Here is a 21,415-nt window from a genome sequence, read left to right as displayed (position 1 = left end):
CTGAGGGAAGGAGGTTCTCACCCAAGATTTGACTGTACATGGCCCCGTCCATCGTCCCTTTGATGCGGTGAAGTTGTCCTGTCCCCTTAGCAGAAAAACATCCCCAAAGCATAATGTTTCCACCTCCATGTTTGACGGTGGGGATGGTGTTCTTGGGGTCATAGGCAGCATTCCTCCTCCTCCAAACAAGGCGAGTTGAGTTGATGCCAAAGAGCTCCATTTTAGTCTCATCTAACCACAACACTTTCACCCAGTTCTCCTCTGAATCATTCAGATGTTCATTGGCAAACTTCAGACGGGCCTATATATGTGCTTTCTTGAGCAGGGGGACCTTGCAGACGCTGCAGGATTTCAGTCCTTCACGGCGTAGTGTGTTACCAATTGTTTTCTTGGTGACTATGGTCCCAGCTGCCTTGAGATCTTGACAAGATCCTCCCGTGTAGTTCTGGGCTGATTCCTCACCGTTCTCATGATCATTGCAACTCCACAAGGTGAGATCTTGCATGGAGCCCCAGGCCGAGGGAGATTGACAATTATTTTGTGTTTCTTCCATTTGCGAATAATCGCACCAACTGTTGTCACCTTCTCACCAAGCTGCTTGGCGATGGTCTTGTAGCCCAGTCCAGCCTTGTGTAGGTCTACAATATTGTCCCTGACATCCTTGGAGAGCTCTTTGGTCTTGACCATGGTGGAGAGTTTGGAATCTGATTGATTGATTGCTTCTGTGGACAGGTGTCTATTATACAGGTAACAAGCTGAGATTAGGAGCACTCCCTTTAAGAGTGTGCTCCTAATCTCAGCTGATTGAGAGGGGGTCAAATACTTATTTCCCTAATTAAAATGCAAATCAATATAACATTTTTAACATGCGTTTTTCTGGATTTTTTTGTTGTTATTCTGTCTCTCACTGTTCAAATAAACCTACCATTAAAATTATAGACTGATCATTTCTTTGTCAGTGGGCAAACAAACAAAATCAGCAGGGGATCAAATACTTTTTTCCCTCACTGTAGCTAGTTAGCAAGCTAGGACTCCGGTACACAGCAAACAGGAGGCGGGATAGGTGCTAGCTAGCACACCAGTTGACAGTGTCCTTCGCCCCCGCCTGTTGGGTAGTGTTTTCCAGCAGTTCTGTTAATGACGGCGAGGGCAGGTGTTCAGCAAGCGGGAGCAAAGGACACTATACACTAGCTAGCTAGTGGGATAGGTGGCTAGCTAGCACACCGGTAGACAGTATCCCTCGACCCTACCTGGCAGGCACTGCTTTGACGCAGTTCTGTTAACGATGGCGAGGCCAGGTGTTTGGCAAGCCGGATCAAAGGACACCGTGTGCTAGCTAGTTAACTGGGTCAATCCTACAATGTGGTGCCTGTTCTGTTGCCAGGAAATATTTGTTCTTATTTTAAAATGTGATTCCAAATATACAGTTGAAGTCTGAAGTTTACATACACCTTAGCCAAATACATTTAAACTCAGTTTTTCACAATTCTTGACATTTAATCCTAGTAAAAATTCCCTGTCTTAGGTCAGTTAGGATCACCACTTTATTTTAAGAATGTGAAATGTCAGAATAATAGTAGAGAGAATGATTTCTTTCAGCAGTTTTATTTCTTTCATCACATTCCCAGTGGGTCAGAAGTTTACATACACTCAATTAGTATTTGGTAGCATTGCCTTTAAATTGTTTAACTTGGGTCAAACGTTTGGGTAGCCTTCCACAAGCTTCCCACAATAAGTTGGGTGATTTTTGGCCCATTCCTCCTAACAGAGCTGGTGTAACTGAGTTAGGTTTGTAGGCCTCCTTGCTCGACATACGCTTTTCAGTTTTGCCCACACATTTTCTATAGGATTGAGGTCAGGGCTTTGTGATGGCCACTCCAGTACCTTGACTATGTTGTCCTTAAGCCATTTTGCCACAACTTTGGAAGTATGCTTGGGGTCATTGTACATTTGGAAGACCCATTTGCAACCAAGCTTTAACTTCCTGACTGATGTCTTAAGATGTTGCTTCAATATATCCACATAATTTTCCTTCCTCATGATGCCATCTATTTTGTGAAGTGCACCAGTCTCTCCTGCAGCAAAGCACCCCCACAGCATGATGCTGCCACCCCCCATGCTTCACGGTTGGGATGGTGTTCTTCGACTTGCAAGCAGCCCCCTTTTTCCTCCAAACATAACGATGGTCATTATGGCCAAACAGTTCTATTTTTGTTTAATCAGACCAGAGTACATTTCTCCAAAACGTACGTTCTTTGTCTCCATGTGCAGTTGCAAAACCGTAGTCTGGCTTTTATATGGTGGTTTTGGAGCAGTGGCTTCTTCCTTGCTGGAGCGGCCTTTCAGGTTATGTCGATATAATACGTATTTTACTGTGGATATAGATACTTTTGTACCGGTTTCCTCCAGTATCTTCACAAGGTCCTTTGCTGTTGTTCTGGGATTGATTTGCACTTTTCGCACCAAAGCACGTTCATCTCTAGGAGACAGAAACGCGTCTCCTTCCTGAGCGGTATAATAATAATAATAATATAATATAATATGTCATTTAGCAGACGCTTTTATCCAAAGCCACTTACAGTCATGCGTCCGCATACATTATTTATTTTTTTTTGTGTATGGGTGGTCCCGGGATCGAACCCACTACCTTAGCTTACAAGCGCCGTGCTCTACCAGCTGAGCTACAGAGGACCACAATGGTATGACGGCTGCGTGGTCCCATGGTGTTTATACTTGCGTACTATTGTTTGTACAGATGAACGTGTTACATTCAGGCGTTTGGAAATTGCTCCCAAGGATGAACCAGACTTGTGGAGGTCTACCATTTTTTTCCTGAGGTCTTGGCTGATTTCTTTTGATTTTCCCATGATGTCAAGCAAAGAGGCACTGAGTTTGAAGGTAGACTTGAAATACATCCACAGGTATACCTCAATTGAATCAAATTATGTCAGCCTATCAGAAGCTTCTAAAGCCATGATAACATTTTCTGGAATTTCCAAGCTGTTTAAAGGCACAGTCAACTTAGTGTATGTAAACTTCTGACCCACTGGAATTGTGGTACAGTGAAATATAAGTGAAATAATTTGTCTGTAAACAATTGTTGGAAAACTTACTTGTGTCATGCATAAAGTAGATGTCATAACCGACTTGCAAAACTATAGTTTGTTAACAAGAAATTGGAGTTTGAATAAACTGATATTTACACTTACTTTACCAGTTGTACATGCTGTTGGTCCTTTTGGTGGTAGGAGGTGGAGATATCCACAGGAAAGCGTTGTTTACCCACTTTTGTGGCGTCGGTGGGTTCTGTCCGCTTGTATTTTCAATCTGTTGATGCATTGCACGTGATGCTCAATGTGTAAACAATAGCCGAACATAACCGAATGTAGTCCATCGACACATTTCCTCGCAATCAGCTGGAAGTGTTTGCCGTTCGGTTAGGTTCGGCCAAATCGTGTAAGTGTTTGTCACATGCGAAAAGCATCAGTATTGAAAATAAAAACGATAAACAGACCAGCATTGGCCTACTTAAGGTCGGCTGGATAACACTACACTGTGGATATTTTGTCTCACATTCCTATCTACAAAAGGACCAACCACACGGACAACTGGTAAAGTATGATTATATTCAGCATTCTGGCTTGTAGAGGTCGTCAGAGGAAACTTTCCTGATCCGAACGCTAATTTCTGCCCGACATAGAATTCAATGCAATTCAACGTCGGGTCTTCAGGCTAGGATCCACCCTGTTATTATTATGCAATAACTGTATGGGATTATGCACTTAAAATGGATCTAACAAATGAAAAATATATTTTTCCCTAAAGTTATGAGGTTCAAAAGCTACCGCCATGTAGGAATGACCCAGCTAGGAGGACTCCAGTACACAGCAGGCGGGGCAACACCAGTAGATAGCTAGGCCACCGGTATTCTTCACCCCGAAAAACTCAGATAATGCTTTTATTTCCCCTTTTTGACCACATTTTAATCACATAGACAATCAGGGAAATCCAAAATATCAAAAGAGTCACAGAAGCATGAAGATAGCGTGCTCGAGACGGGCTGTTCATGCAGGAACCAATGGGACGCTCGGGGGATGGGTAGTTTCTGCAAATGCAGGCACGCCCACATGCAGGAACACCCCGAATTGCGGGCCGCAATCACACACAATTGACTAGTGTGGGCAGACTGGCACTCCAATGTAACATAAAATGAAGTTTTTATTTAAAAACTACTGATTTCAGCACCCAAAGAATAGTCCGCAATTACACACGACATTGGTAATTGAATGTGACAGTTGCGCTCCAGTCCGCCCACAACGCTAGTCACAGCTCAACTCCATCGTAAATCGTGGAGTTGAGTTTTGTCGGTTAGGGCAGAGTTAGCCAGCTTACATAAGTGTAGGTTGCATCTTATAAATTAGCTACCTTAGACATATCAAATTACACAGAAAGGGCTATGAAGGGCAGACAATCAGATGTAGGCTGTGTATTTGAGCTAACGTTAGCTTGCTGAAGCTACATTTAATGCCAGTATGACAGCTATGCTAACGAGAGTCAAGCTAGCTAGATAAACTATAGACCAAACACATTCAATGCATAACGTTACCTGTCATATAATTTGTCCACTTATAGAGAACTCCTTCCATAATGTGCTTGCAGAAATACCACACGACCCACTTGTCCCCAAAATCTCGTCGCTACCTAATACTGATACCAAAGCTAGCAAGCCATTTAGCTTGCCAACTTCATGATGCAAGCTAGCTAAAACCAAACTAAAAGATATATGTTAATCTCACAGTAGATAATGCCATGTGAATGACTATGCGTCAGACAACAACACAGGGTGAATTCCGTTCATTTTGTTATTGAACTAGCGTTGAATAGCCGATTGCCAGCTGATTGCTTTCTACCTAGCTAGCTACATTTGTAAACAAATGTTGCTTGCTAGACTGCTGGCGGCACAAAATCGCGTCACTTCCATTTTGAGCCTTCAAAATACAAGCTCTCGTTTGATTTAGATGCTTTCTTTACTAACACAACTTTACACTCAATAATTATCCTACATGGAATAGACAGAAATAGTAATTGCGTCTTTTTGTCTGCACTACGCCATGGTTCGTTGGACAAAGACTATGTGGAAAACGAACCGCGTATTATCTCATACAACAAAACGTATAAGATCTCCTAAACCTGTGTTAACCTCAGACCTTATTTTCGGCATTTATTCCAAAAACCCTATTCTTTCCCCATTAATTTTTCCCATAGGTTTTAGGACTACAAACTGGCGAGCTCTATAATCGCTGTGATTTCATACCCCCTACTTTTGGTGAGATGAGGGAAGTGGGAAGGTAGGCCTGTAACTGGCAGGTCATCCAAGAAAGACGAGTGGCGGCCAGTACATTGCAATAAAACTATTTACCTTAGCTTCCTGTAAACTAAAGTGCATTTTAAAATTCCCAATAATATTTATCTATCCAGTTAATTTCTAACGCTTCTGTTTTCAACCTTCTGTACCTTCAACCAAACATCCAGGACTGCTCTTCAAGACTGGCTTGTACTACCAGAGATAGCGTTTTGAGAAATTATATAATATACTATTTGGTGCTATTCAAAAATTTTCGAATATGGAATTTCTGACCAATACATCTTGCCAAATGTTTCATTCACAAAGTGACATTTATGAAGACTTCCCCCAACTTTGTTTTCCAACATGAATTCCAAATTTATACAGAATCCTTCAAATTGATGAAGAAAGTTTGGGGAAGCTGTGCAGTAGCAGAGAAAACAGTCTATGACTTGGGTGACTGGAGTCTTTGACAAAGTCAATACTTTGTAGAGCCACCTTTTGTAGCAATTACAGCTGCAAGTCTCTTGAGGAATGTCTCTATTGGCTTGGCACATCTAGCCTTACGGTCGGAGGCAGAGCAGTTGCCATATCAGGCAGTGATGCAACCGGTCAGGATGCTCTTGATGGTGCAGCTGTATAACTTTTTGTGGATCTGGGGGCCCCATGCCAAATCTTTTTCAGTCTCCTGAGGGGGAAAAGGCATTGTCATGCACCTCTTCATGAATTTCTTGGTGTGTTTGGACCATGATAGTTTGTTGGTGATGTGGATACCAAGGAACTTGGAAACTCTCGACCCGCTCAACTACAGCCCTCGATGTGAATGAGGGCGTGTCCGGCCCTCCTTTTCCTGTAGTCCACGATCATCTCCTTTGTCTTTCTCACGGTGAGGGGAGGTTGTTGTCCTGGCACCACACTGCCAGGTCTCTGACCTCCTCCCTTTAGGCTGTCTCATCGTTGTCGTTGATCAGGCCTACCACCGTTGTGTCATCAGCAAACTTAATGATGGTGTTGGAGTCGTGGCCACACAGCCGTGGTGAACAGGGAGTACAGGAGGGGACTAAGCATGCACCCTGAGGGGAACCCCCGTGTTGAGGATCAGCGTGGCAGATGTGTTGTTGCCTACCCTTACCACCTGGGGGCGGCCCGTCAGGAAGTCCAGGATCCAGTTGCAGAGGGAAGTGTTTAGTCCCAGGGTCTTTAGCTTAGTGATGAGCTTTGTGGGCACTATGGTGTTGAACGCTGAGCTGTAGTCAATGAACAGCATTCTCACATAGGTGTTCCTTTGTCCAGGTAGGAAAAGGAAGTGTGATTGAGATTGCGTCATCTGTGGATCTGTTGGGGCGGTATGCGAATTGGGATGATGATAATGATGTGAGCAATGACCAGCCTCTCAAAGCACTTCATGGCTACCGACGTGAGTGCTACGGGTGGTAGTAATTTTAGGTAGGTTACCTTCGCTTTCTTGGGCACAGGGACTATGGTGGTCTGCTTGAAGCTTGTAGTTATTACAGACTCGGTCAGGGAGAGGTTGAAAATATCAGCGAACACTTGCCAGTTGGTCCCCGCATGCTCGAGTACACGTCTCCTGGTAATCCATCTGGCCTGCAGCCTTTTGAATGTTGACCTGTTTTAAAGGTCTGCTCATGTCGGCTACGGAGAGCGTGATCACACAGTCATCCAGAATAGCTGGTGTTCTCATGCATGCTTCAGTGTTGCTTGCCTCGAAATGAGCGTCGAAAAGGCACTCAGCACGTCTGGTAGGATCTCGTCACTGGGCAGCCCACGGCAGGGTTTCCCTTTGTAGTCCGGTAATAGTTTTCAAGCCCTGCCACATCCGGAGTGTCGGAGCTGGTGTAGTAGGATTCAATCTTAGTCCTGTATTGACGCTTTGCCTGTTTGATGGTTCGTCTGAGGGCATAGCGGGATTTCTTAGCGTCCGGATTAGTGTCCCACTCATTGAAAGCGGCAGCTCCAGCCTTTAGCTCGGTGCGGATGTTGCCTGTAATACATGGCTTCTGGGTTTGGGATATGTACGTATGGTCACTGTGGGGGACAACGTCGTGATGCACTTTATTGATTAAGCCAGCGACTGAGGTGGTATACTCCTCAATGCCATTGGATGAATCCCGGAACATATTCCAGTCTGTGCTAGCAAAACATTCCTGTAGCGTAGCATCTGCGTCATCTGACCATTTCCGTATTGAGCGAGTCACTGGTACTTCCTGCTTTAGTTGTTGCTTGTAAACTGGAATCAGGAGGATATAATCTTGGTCAGATTTTCCAATTGAGGACGAGGGAGAGCTTTGTACGCGTCTCTGTGAGTGGAGTAAAGGTGGTCTAGAGTTTTTTTTCCTTTGGTTGCACTTTGGTTTTACCTTAACATAACATGATGCAGCCACCTCCATGCTTGAAAATATGAAGAGTGGTACTCAGTTATGTGTTGTGTTTAATTTGCCCAAACATATTCAGGACATAAATAAAAAGAAAAAAATGGCACTTTTTTTTCCCAGTTGAACTTTAGTGCCTTACTTTAAACAGGATGCATATTTTGGAATATTTTTATTCTGTACAGGCTCCTTCTTTTCACTCTGTCATTAGAGGGTTAGTATTGTGGAGGACTACAATGTTGTTGATCCATTCTCAGTTTTCTCCCATCACAGCCATTGAACTCTGTAACTGTTTTAAAGTCACCATTGGCCACATGGTGAAATCCCTGAACGGTTTCCTTCCTCTCCGGCAACTGAGTTAGAAGGACGCTTATCTTTAGTGACTGGGTGTAGTTGATACACCATCCAAAGTGTAATTAATAATTCCACGAGTGCAAAAAGTTGGATATTCAATGTCTGGTTTATTTCATTTTTACCCATCTACCAATAGGTGCCCTTCTTTGCGAGGCATTGGAAAACCTCCTGGTCTTTTGTGGTTCAATCTGTGTTTGAAATTCACTGCTCGACTGAGGACCTTACAGATGTGTGGGATACAGAGACGAGGTAGTCATTCCAAAATCATGTTAAACACTATTATTCACACGAAAGTGAGTCCATGCAACTTATTATATGACTTGTTAAGCATATTTTTACTCCTGAAGTTATTTAGGCTTGCCATAAGAATGGGTTGAATACTTATTGATCAAGACATTTCAACTTCTCATTTGTTATTAACTTGTAAAAAATTCTAAAACATAAATCCACTTTGATATTATGGGGTATTGTGAACCCAAAATCTAACCCAAAATCTCAATTTGATCAATTTTAAATTCAGGCTGCAACACAACAAATGTGGAGAAAGTCAAGGGGTGTGAATACTTTCTAAAGACACTGTATAGCCTGATTCAACAAAGGGACAGAAGAGTAGCAATGAAGAGCAAACTGAGGAGGAGGCTCTCGCGGACTGGTCGACCGCAGAGTGTCTGTGGAATGGTGGTTGGAAGAGCTCTGGTTTGAAATGGAAAAGCTTCTGGTTGCTATTGACAAAGAAGAACATCAAGATGAAGCAGCTGCTTTACAAGTGGGATGCACTGTTGAGCGCTACATCCCGAGGCGTTGATTGCAGAGATTGTGACAGCCGGTTAAATGGCGTCCCTTGAGAGGGCAAGAACAAGATGTATGTCAGGAGAAGTGCAGTATTATCATAAGGATACATATACTTGGAATACGGATGCGAATGGAGAGAAAAAGAGAGGCAGAGGAGGTCGAAGAGAGGGAGGAAAGAGGGTGAGTTTGAGTAGGTTAAAAATGGCGAGAAAAAGGGAGATGATTTGTTAAAAGAAGAATAGTAGAAAGTGTAAGCAGAGTGAGCTGTGCACCGTGATCGAAGACAGGAGGAGAAATGTAAGTGAATGAGGCAAAGTATCAGAGGTGGTAGGTGTGGTGAAGTTCTCGGAGCCCAGGATAAGATAGTGTGACAGTAGGAGGAAAAGTGGACCCTTGCCTTTTGGCTGATCCATTTGTGGTTTCAGGGTGGGTGAAAACAGAGTTGGGTGCTGTCGGAATTGGTGAAGGTAACAAGTGGTCTTGTGATAATTGTTTGAGTTTCTGATTGTCAGAGGAAGCAGGTGCTCAGGCGTAAACAAATGGGGACAAGAGATGTGAATTGTTTGCTCTCAAGGAAAGGGCGCCATTGAGAGGAGTGATTACTGGGGTAGCGGTAAATGTGAAAGTTGGCCAACTGAAGTGGAAGAGTCATGGTGTTTGTGATGCTCGTCCTTTGGTGCGATGCAAACAGGGGTGGCATGAGTGGTGAAACAGAAGAGTCGTTGTCTGTCCTTTTGAGTTTTGATGTTGAGTCTGCCCGGCAAAGTGATGTAGAGGATATATAAAGTTATCCAGTACAAGCTTTTGTGCCGAATACATTACGATGTTACAGGTGTCGCTTGGGCATGTGGCAGCAGTGTGTAGGAGGGAGGTTCCTAGGTGTGTGAAATGTGCAGAAGGGCAGAGACAAAGGAATGTGTAGCATTGGGGAAAGAATGGTGGTATGTGTTAATTGTAGGGGTGCCATGGGGCTGGGGAATCTGAAATCCGTTGTGAGAGAGAGGCAGATTGAGGTTTCAGGGTTAGAGTAGTGCAGAAGTTGTTGTATGCGGTAGGCAGTGAAGAAAGTAGAGGAAGATGGGTCAAGGATCCTGAGAGGAGTGGTGTGAGTAGTAGAGCTGTACCACAAGAAGGATAGGCCAACAAGTCATACAGTGCCCTCCACTATTATTGGCACCCCTGTTTAAGATGTGGTCGAGGACTTCCAAAAATTCTCCTTTTTTTTAAAACAACATAGAACCCAAATGCAAAAAAAGAGAAAAATCCAACCTTTTATTTAAGTACACTTACTTTGGTGTAAAAAAATCACACATTTAGAAATAAACTTGAAATCATGTGTCCCACAATTATTGGCACCCCTGATGTTAATACTTTGTACAACCCCCTTTTTGCCAACAAAGACAGCACTTCATCTCCTCTTATAACATTTCCCACAAGATTGAGAACACAGAGAGAGGGATCTTTGACCATTCTTCTTTGCACAAATATCTTTCTACGATCATCTAGTGTCCTGGGTCCTCTTTATGCACTCTCCTCTCCTCCCAGCTCGCCCACAGGTTTTCGAATGTGGAGTTGAGGTCTGGGACTGAGATGGCCATGGGAGGACCTTGAGTTTGTGACTGATGAACCATTTTTGTGTAGATTTTGCCACATGTTTTGGATCATTATCCTGCGAAAGACCCAATGACGACCCATCTTCAGCGCAGAGCCATCAGGTTTTTATTTAAAATGTCCTGGTAGTTCAAAAGGCGTTCAAAATGCCATGCACCAACAAGGTTCCCAGGGCCTTTGGAAGAGAAACAGGCCCACAGCATCACAGATCCTCCACCATATCTTCACGGTGGGCATGAGGTTCTTTTCGGCTACTCATGTCTTTTACGCCAGACCCACTTAGAGTGTTTGTTGCCAAGCTCAATCTTAGTCTCATCTGACCAAAGCACACGATCCCAGTTGAAGTCCCAGTGCCACTTAGCAAACTCCAGACGTTTACGTTTGTAGTGTTAGTGAGGAAAAGGCTTTTTCCTTGCATGCCTCCCAAACAGCTTGTTGGCATGTAGAGAGGCTCTGATGGTTGTTTTGGAGACTTTGTGATTCCCCTAAGATGCCACTCTTTGATGCAAATTCTGTGACAGTGAGAGCTTAGGATCTTTTTTTTACTTCTCTTACCATCCCCTCCTCACTGTGCGTTGTGGCAAGATAAACTGGGACCTCTTCCATCCTTGTTTGTCACTGTTCCAGTTGTTTTAAACTTCTTAATGATTCCTCTGACAGCTGTAGATACGGGCAAGTTAAGGCGAGTGGCTATTTTCTTGTAGCCATTGCCTGACTATGAAGGTCGACACAAATCTCCTTACTTGAATGGTGTGTTCTCTTGTCTTTGCCATGTTGACAAATGGTAAGAGAATTGAGCCTCTCTGTGTCCCGTCATATTTATACCCAGGAACAGGAAGTCATGAATTACATATTAAAGTTCCCTAGATACCTGACCAACTTTAGCAACTACAGAAAAATATATTTTTTTTAAAAATCAATTAAAAAAATTTCAGCTGAATTGTTAGGGTGCCCAATATTGTGGGACACATGATTTTCAAGTTTTTCTTTTTCTAAATGTGTGATTTTTTTACCACCAAATGTACTTAAATAAAAGGTTGGATTTTTTCTCTTTTTTGCATTTGGGTTCTATGTTGTTTAAAAAAATGAGAATTTTTGGAAGTCCCCGACCACATCTTAAACAGGGGTGCCAATATTAGTGGAGGGCACTCTGTATATGTTTCAGTGCAAGATTTGATTTTTTGCATTTATAGCATTGAATTTATCAACTGTACTGCAGGGATGGAAACCTTGTTGCTAGAAAATTGAGGTTGTGGTGGCAGCTGCAGAGGAGGTATTTGGGTGAGCGAGACTTGACGTCAGAAGAGTTACAGAGTGTGTTAAGTGGTGGTGTACCATCCTTTCCAGGCTGTTGGCCTGAGGTAGGACTAAATAGATTTAAATAGTGGAGTAGGGTGGTGGGTTTTTAGTTACTGTAGGGTTAGATGGTAGGGTATTTGTTTATTTATTGTTTGTTTATTATTATGTATTTTCTCCAAGCGAAGTATAAGGGAGTTTATAGGCCTACTCCAGTCTAGTAGGTGGATGCAACATTTATTGGATGCCAACCGCCATTAAAACCTAATCGAAGAAGAAAGAAGACTAACAAAGGGCTCCATGACTGGTTTCAACAGAACCAAGCAGCCAAGAAAACTTCCAGTCGGTTTTGCGTTTCTCTGCGCCAAATGAAAGGCCGAGCTCTCGTCTTCCTTTTCTTTGTAGTACGACTTGTGCACGTTCCTGGACGGGCGTGCAAAAAAAGGAGTTCGAAGTGAGTTGCGTTATTTGCGGTCATAGCAACTTGATACGGCAACCCAAACAGCTTTTGTACACATCGTACCGTACACATCGTACCGCAACCATGTCCGTCCGCGTAGGTGTGGATTTTCAAACGACGAGGTGCTGAATATTCGTTACCCTCTCCACCGGGCGTGCAGGGATGGAGACGTTGGTGCTTTGTGTTCGCTTCTTCAGTACACAACAAACCTAGCCGGACCTCATCACGGAAAGACTCCTTTATGGCTGGACTCCCATTCGTTGCAGGCGGCAGCACATGTTGGAAAGGTAGCTTAAACTAGCTAACAGTCTTAACCAACCAGGGAGATGATTCTGCATCCTTCATTGTTAGGTCGTAAAATCTAGCTAGAAATGCTGTGAATAATGCTAAAAAAACGGACATGTTCACTCCTTAGCAAGATAGCTGACATTAAATTTTCCGATTTGTGATGCTAATCCGATACATACTTAAATAAATTATCTTTCTATCAATGTATCCGATCTAAAACGTTACAATGTAGCCGCAACTATCTCTATCTTTATCTGAACAGCGACTTACGTCATCTCCCATCACAACACGCATAAGAATATTTTCTAATTGTCCAGATGTTTTTCTCCACAATGTGAAATCACATGTTATCACCTAATGTCGCGTACATGCTTGCGTTCACACCTGAAAGTAAATATTGTGTGAATGTACAGCTATGTAATATCGACAGCTTGATTGGCCTAATAGTGCATGTAATACCGGCTGCTGTTGGAAGCCTTGTTGTGCTCTTTCAGTTGAGCCAAAGAGCTAACGTCAGTCTTCTCGAGAAAGTAGCCACAGCCTTCCCTTACTGTCAGTTTATTTCAGGAAATGTCCAATATTCTATCAAAGTACTGCATCGTTTTCTATTGGCTGTGCATGGGCCAATAACAAAACAACCCGCTAACAATATCAACAGTTGAAACAAAGCACGTACCTGCCATGTATACATGTATAGTCTGTGCTGTGCTCATGGGAGTAAACCAAACTTTTACTCTAAAGAAAAAGTATTGCATGACTGTGGAATTGATTTATTCAAATTTTGTTTTAAAAGTATATCCCATATAAAAAATATAAACTTTACATTTTTTACATATCTTTTTCAAACTCTTGATTTATTTAATTGAAATGGACTGACAGGCTCCCAACTGGGATCACTGGTACTCAGCAACTTTAAGAATTTAAAGAACACAATATTAAATTTTAAAAACTAAATTATAAATTGAGATATAGCATATATAGTAATAATAGCTACTTCTGAAGCACATACTGTGCCCTATAAACTAATATTTAACTGTGTAATTGTATTTTGTGTAATATGAGGTTTCCATGTAAAATCAAAATGTTCCTATTGCGATAATTACATAGAACATTTACACTGTCTCTTTAAGAACGTCAACGACAACATGCAAGAGATCTGTCATTCATATATTTGCTATGATCATAGATCTCCTGAAGAAGCTTTTATTTTATTTCTGCCCCCAAAAGTTTATGGATATACTGGTAATGTTACCAGGTTGTTAGCTAGCTAGCTGAAGGAGTGGTAATAAACATGACTGAACAAGGTTTAAAACAAATGGTTAAACTGCCCGTGAATAGTTTTAGAATGACCTGTGACATGGTTTATGAATGACATGGTTAATGAATGAGGGGGTTCGTTTTTCTGGTCTGGGTTACGGTGGGAGCAGTTTGAGCCGGGTGAAATGTGTGATTGCATTCTTTTAGAGCCTTGCTGCCTCCCGGGCGTGAGCCAGGTGCCCCGCTCTGGCCGGGATGGCGAAGTCTGCTCAAAACAAAATAGACATAATTACAGTGGCGTAAAATACTTTAAAGTGTTTCTTTGGGTATCTGTACTTTACTTTACTATTTATATTTTTGACTACTTTTACTTCCTACATTCCTAAAGAAAATAATGTATTTTTACTCCATACATTTTCCCTGACACCCAAAAGTACTCATTACATTTGGAATGCTTAGCAGGACATGAAAATGCTCAATTTGTGCACTTATCAATAGATCATCCCTGGTCTAACCTACTGCCTCTGATCTGGCGGACACACTAAACACACATGCTTAGTTTGTAAATTATGTTGGAGTGTGCCCCTGGCTATCTGTAAATTTACAAAAAAGAAAATGGTGCCGTCTGGTTTGCTTAATATAAGGAATTTGAAATTATTTATACTTCTGATACTTAAGTATATTTTAGCAATTACATTTACTTTTGATACTTAAGTTTATTATAAAAACAAATACTTTTAAACTTACTCAAGTATTTTACTGGGTGACTTTTTACTTGAGTTATTTTTCTATTTAGTTATCTTTACTTTTTACTCAAGTATGAACTAAATTGGGTACTTTTTCCACCACTGCATAATGCTAAGTGATGAGTAGGATTCTGTGTTTTCATTGCAAAAGTGATTGATTTAGGAAAACGCTTTATCTGCCTTCCCAATGAAAAAACTAGTTTGAAGTTTCACCCCTAAAACCCTATTTTTGCTTAATTATGTGGTATTGTGTAGATAATAATTATAATAATGTAATCAATTTTAGAATAAGGCTGTAATGTAACAAAGTGGAAAAAGTCAAGGGTTCTGAATACTTTCCGAATGCACTGTATGTATTTCACGAATATGCGGTCAAATTGGTCACACTTTAGAGCCCCAAGTCAATGGCAAGGTCTCTGAGTGAGGTGGTCTGGAGAAAGTTCCATAGGGACGTTGGAGAAGGAACAGGCAGAAGAGGAAATGAATGAGGCAGTTATTAGTTACTATGTTGTATGTTTCTGAAGATGCACCATGCTGCCTGCTGACAACATGACCGAAACAGTGCAGATTACGGCTTGATTTGAGAAGGGCGCTCTTCCTCCCTGCTTTTGCTCAATGACGTGACGGGCCATTGCTCGGGTTCAACCTGGGCCAATGACAGAGCTCCTCATCAAATGCATGACCCCAATCCTTGATAGGAAGGGGGAAAAAACTTCATGCGCTGGTAGTATAAATGATCTTTTAAAGGGATGGTTTGGGATTTTGGGTAATGAGGCCAAATTATTCACACTTTAGAGCCCTGTTATGTCAATGGCAAGGTTCCTGAGTGAGGTGGTCTGAAGAAAAGCATTGTTAGCATTGGCTAGTGCAATGACTGGAAGTCCATGGGTATCTGCTAGCATGCAAAACTACCTCTAACTTCCTTCATACTGACAGAGACATAAAAATGGTATCCACAAGTTCATCGTATAAAAAACCAAGCCATGAGGTCAAGGAATTGTCCATAGCGCTCCGAGACAGGATTGTGTCGAGGCACAAGATCTGTAAAAGTGTACCAAAACATTTATGCAGCATTGAAGGTCCCCACACACAGTGGCCTACATCATTTTTAAATGGAAAAGTTTGGAAACACCAAGACTCTTCCTAAGAGCTGGCCGCCCGGCCAAACTGAGCAATCGGGGGAGAAGGGCCTGGGAGTTTGCCAAAAGGCACACAAAGACTCTCATAGACCAGAGAAACAAGATTCTTTCTGTCTGCTGAAACCAGGTTTGAACTCTTTTTGCCCTGAATGCCAAGCGCCACGTCTCCGAGGAAACTCCACCATCCCTACGGTGAAGCATGGATGTGTGGCAGCATCATGCTGGGGGGATGAGCCAGCGGCAGGAACTGGGAGACTAGTCAGGATCGGTGAAAGATGAACGGAGCAAAGCAGAGTGATCCTTGATGAAAATCTGCCTAGGACCTCAGACTGGGGCAAAGGTTCACCTTTCCAACAGTACAACGAATTCTAAGCACACAGCTGTCTTACAAAATAATGCAAACTAAATGTTGAAAGTAGTGGCCTAGTTGCTAGCCATGAAACAAAAAAACCGAATCATTTATTTAAATACCACACAACTGCCGGGTATGAACAGAACAAAACAATGGTACCAAGTAGTAGGCCTAGTAAACAAAATATCAGATCTAAAGTTAGTTAAAAGTAAACAAACACTAAGTAAACTAAAGGCGAATAGAGATCCAAATAACCAAAACACACCTTCTAAAGCCTACTACAGTGAGATGCAGCCATGCACAGCTGTCTTCCCAAATAAATACACTATAGTCAAAGTTTTAAACACCTACTCATTCAAGGTTTTTCTTTATTTTTACAATTTTCTACATTGTAGAATAATAGTGAAAACATCAAAACTATGAAGCCTTACACATATGAATCATTATAACCAAAAATGTGTTAAACAAATCAAAATATGTTTTATATTTGAGATTCTTCAAATAGCCACCTTTGCCTTGATGTCAGCTTTGCACACAAATAAAAACTTGAGGCGAGTAGCTGTTCTAAGCTTTTGACGATAATTTATATAATTTTCTCTGACCGCTTCCAAACATGGAAAATCATCCCTAGCTCAAGGAGTTCAACAAACACTTTTGTGCTGTTCTGCTTTACAGCAAATAATAGGCTACCAAGTAAACCATAATAGAATGTATCTATTTCTATGATGAAACATATACCAACATGTAGCTATGCCCAGGGCCATCATTTGTGTTCCAGCATTGGAATTATATTGAATACTGATTATCATGCTATACCACATTAAACATGAAAGTTCAAATGCTTTTGACCGTGACAGGTTCAATGGCACACAATCTCACTGCGCTCTATCAGCTCCATGGACAGCGCCCTACACACCTAAAGCAAGTTTTTGTTTAAAAACCAGCCAGCTAAATTGTTTCATTTATCTTTCAAAAGTGTTGCAGCCTCCTTGATGCTCTGTGGAACTTCCTTAGTAATCATTTTCATAATCCCAGAAATCTTCTTGTAAATCCTCAATGCAAGTTGGATTATAGTTCTTCTCAGGTGTTGCATTCCATCTTCTGTGCTGACTAACATGTTTGTCAAAGTGGAAAATGAGTTGCATGTAGCTGTGGGCGCCCCAAAAGTCAGAATCCATGTTTCAGTGCAGTAACCACGGTCGAGCGTGAAGGAAGAGGCCCAGCAGAGAAATCATTGCAGGATATCAGTGAGTCAATTGTCCTCAATTAGAACCAGAGCAGTTGATTTCAATTCTGCAAAAGCAAATAAACAGCATGTAAACTCAAACCACAAAATCTGTTTTGTTTGAATCAACAGTGGTTTCACCTTTCTCACATCTAGAAAGTCATGGCTCTCTGTAGAGCTGGAGCTCCCAGTTGCCTCATTTGTATTGTGAATTCAACCATTTCACCAATGACAGCATCCAAGAACAGTCTCAAATGTTGATGCGTGCCTAGCAAATCATTTAGTAATATTGCTTGATGTGTGCCTAGCAAATCTTACATACTCTCATTCTTCCAGATTAAAATACCCGCTTGAGTGAATGCGTATAGATAGCATTACTAACAAAGGCATTACATAGGAAACAAAATGCAGCATCTGCAGTAACAATATTCCACTCTCTTCCTATGAACCCAGTTGCACTGTTAAATTAATTTTTGAGGACAAACCTGTGGCTAGGAGTAGGGTTCTAGGCTAACCTGGGCAGCTCCACTGTTCCCAGAGATCATCAGGCATTCCCATGGAGCATTATCGTGCCCACTTGTGAAAAGAGGTAGGTAGGCTCTGCGGAGCTGAAGCTGAACTGCAGGCAGCATCATCAACGCTGCTGGGCTTAGCGGCAACCTCGTAGTTTTGATGCTGCTGCGGCTGCTCAGTGCTCTCCTTATTATCCTTTTCCTTTGTTTGGGTATTTTGGCTTATATTTCACAAATATCATGTGCTTAATTGCTGTATTTGCGCTAGCTAAAATGACTAAGGCTAATAACACTAACCCTTTTACAGCTAGCTAAGAAGCTAACTAAACTCTGTAATGGTGGGGCGTGAGGCCGAGTTGAGTGACAGCCAACAATAAACTTCAAACCCAGCCCCTAAATCTCAAATATTATTAGAGGTGGACATATCATATTATTCATAGCCTACCACAGAGATAGAACTTTTCCGTGTGTGAAGCCAAAGTGAAAATGCAGTGGCTTTTCTTTATACACACCACGTTGTCCATTGACTGACACAGCGCAGCGAGTATCCTAGATATTTTCTGCTGCCAACCTGTCCTCAATGTTTAAACATTTTCTTAATTTTATATAAGGACCTTAACTAAACTGATAAAACCAAATTTGAACTGAGGCTAACCCCCTTTAACCCCCTCATGGAGCGGGCCGTAGTTTTCTTAACCATATACAGCTTGGATGCTTTCATGGTGTCCTCTGGAGGTACTATTTGTATTCGTGGAGCTTTCCTCACCCTCTAGGCGCCATGCGGTTGAGGGGCGGCGCAGTTACTGTACATGGGCGGTGATGCAGCCCAACTCGTGATTCATCTAAACAACAGGGTGAAACTGGAGTTTTATAAGAGGCTTATAGTCTCTTCTACCAGCTACGTACTTAATCCATTATGCACAGTTTAGCAAGTGTAACCGATGTAAATGGAAAAATATTCTTTATATTCTTTATTTACTGTTTGTTTGTTTCTATTTGCAGTTAATAAATCTATTCATCCTGGACAATTAGATGTACCAGTAAACTACTATGCCCGCGGCTCACCAAGTTGGCAGTTACCTAGCCCTTATCTCTAGTTCATCTCCCTGTAATATGATATCTTCCATACGGGTCGTGTGATGCGCCTATAGAGTTACCACCACTATGTCAAGTTGATCCTTTAAGAAAGTCAATTCTAATGCTTCCTTGTGCATATGTTTGTCCTGTGTAACTGCATGTTTTCTTTGGGTGCAATCTGCAGTTTTTGTCGGCCTCCCCTAATCCACTGTTTTCCAATGGTGCGTTGAAAGTGACTTCAAGCGTGCACTACCGCAATTACTTTGTAATTATCCATTCTTGAATCTTTACTGTGCACCTGGCCTTGTCCTAGTATTTATCGAGTTGTCAGTTGGATTTGAATCCATATTTTTAAATACTGTATATTGCATTCTATGTATCATCCCTGCCCAAACAAAGAAATCTGCCGTGCAAAAACGGCCTGCTCCTTCTCCTTTATTAATGGCTAAGCTGTGCATGGCAGAGGTCGTGTAAAATCTACTTTATAAACTATGGATTTCAGCACCGCACGTGCACGATATAAACATATAGGTATAAAGGAAAGCATTAAAGAATACATTTACAATATTTTGCCGTGGTACTCCAAGTGTCATGTTTGTTGTACACTCCTACACTCACGTATCTCAACTTTCGGAAGTTTGTTTAAATCAAATCAAATCAAATTGTATTTGTCACATGCGCCGAACCACAGCAGGTTACAGTGACTTCTTGCCTAAGCCTGCACAAAGGCGGTTGAAAGATGCTTTTATCCTATCAAATATTCCTTAAAGTGTGGTTTCAAATGTCTCCGGAAGGTGGTGGAGGTGACTCCATGCTGTCCTGGTAGAGCTTGTTTGCCACCATTAGGTGCTAAACATAACTACTGGGCTGAAGGCGGGAACTGTGCTTCCGCAGAGTTGAGAAACCCAGCAGGCCAGGAGTGGATAGGCACTTAATGCCCTCACGTTGCAGTGTGAGGACAGTTCAGGCCTGAAGAGTCGGTGTTTCCCTTCCCAGCTCTCGTGGCCAAGCACCATGATGCGCGCTTGAATCACCTTCAGACCAGTGGGTGTGCGGAGGGGGCGGGGTAGCAGTGAAAGAGAACTTACAGGAAGAGTTGAACACCAAAGGCAGACTGCGGCATTCTGGATGAGTTGTAGGGACCCAATGGCTGAACAGGGGCCCGTAACCAGCAGTTCTGTGTAATCAGGCGGGAATACCAGCTATTACCTGTCCCTTCCTGTAAGCCAGAGTTGTACTCTCCGAATGTTGTAGACATAAACCTACAGGATCGGGTCACATTATAGTGTTAGCGAGAGAAAAACAGTGTTGTCCATCCTAAACCCTCGCCAGCGTCATAAACCACACGGATTCGTGTCATGCCTGGCGAATCACGACCACAGGAGGAAGAGCAGCTCCGTCTTGCCAGGTTCAGCCAGAGTTGGTGATCGTCAGCCGCTGCTGATATGCCCAACATGAATATCGCGATCGCCACCTGCGGTTATCAAGAAGATTGGTTGTGTGTGCAATCTGTGCAATATGAGAGAAGACCATGTGAGGGATCATACAGCCAGTACTGGTGTATGAGAATGGAGGATCTGCAGGGTGAGCCCTGGGGGCACACCAGTGGTAAATGTATACAGCTTCTGCGCCCACGCTGAGGCCTGGTGCGCAATCCAAAAAGAGTGAGGCACGCGGGAGATGCCCAGCTCGGAGAGGGTGGAGAGGGGGATCGTTGGTTCACAGTATCAAAGCAGGCAGACAGGTCTAAGGACCAGAGCAGAGGAGAGGGTTAACAGCAGTGCAGACCTCCAGACACAGAGAGAGGAAGGTAGTCTCGATTGGTACCAGTCTTGTAAACCTGACTGTTTTGGATCAAAGAGTCTTCTCAGAGAAATGGCAAGATAGATTGGCTAAATATGCACGTCAATAGTTTTGGAGAGAAACAAAGAAGGGATACTGGTCCTGTAGTTGTTGACATCGGGGATCGTGTTGGTTTTTTTGAGAAGTTAACTTTCGCTCTCTTGCCAGAAGGCAGAGGACATAGCCAGCGTCAGGATGAGTTGATCAGCGAGAGTGAGAGTAAGGGGAGAAGGTCACAGGAGATGGTCTGGAGAAGAGAGGGGGGGATGGGGTCGCGAGGCAGGTTGTTGGGGCGGCCCGGCGTCTGTCCCATTAAGATTTTGTTTTGGAGAGAGGGGGAGAAAGAAGTCAAAGCATAGGGTAGAACTTGGGCAGTGTGAGCAGGACCAGCAGTGTCATTTACTTAACACACCGAGGATCGGATGTCGTCCCCTTCTTTTCAAAATGGTTGTTGAAGTCATCCACAGAGAGGGAGGAGGGAGGGGTTTGTGGGGGGGGAAGGTGGCAAGAGCTTCCTAGGGTTAGAGGCAGATGCTTGGAATTTAGAGTGGTAGAATGTGGCCTTAGCAGCAGAAACAGATGAAGAGAAAATGTAGAGAGGGGGAGGTGAAACGATGCCATCATGGGAGTCTAGTTTTCCTCCATTTCGGCTCGGCTGCGAGCTGTTCTGTGAGCTCGCTGTAGATCATCAAGGCACGGAGCTGGAGGAGTCGAGCCGGCGGGAGGATAA

Source organism: Coregonus clupeaformis, unplaced genomic scaffold, assembly GCF_020615455.1.
Source record: "Coregonus clupeaformis isolate EN_2021a unplaced genomic scaffold, ASM2061545v1 scaf2702, whole genome shotgun sequence".
NCBI lineage: Eukaryota > Metazoa > Chordata > Actinopteri > Salmoniformes > Salmonidae > Coregonus > Coregonus clupeaformis.
The sequence above is the reverse complement of the archived record's forward strand: the minus strand, read 5'-3'. Positions refer to the sequence as shown.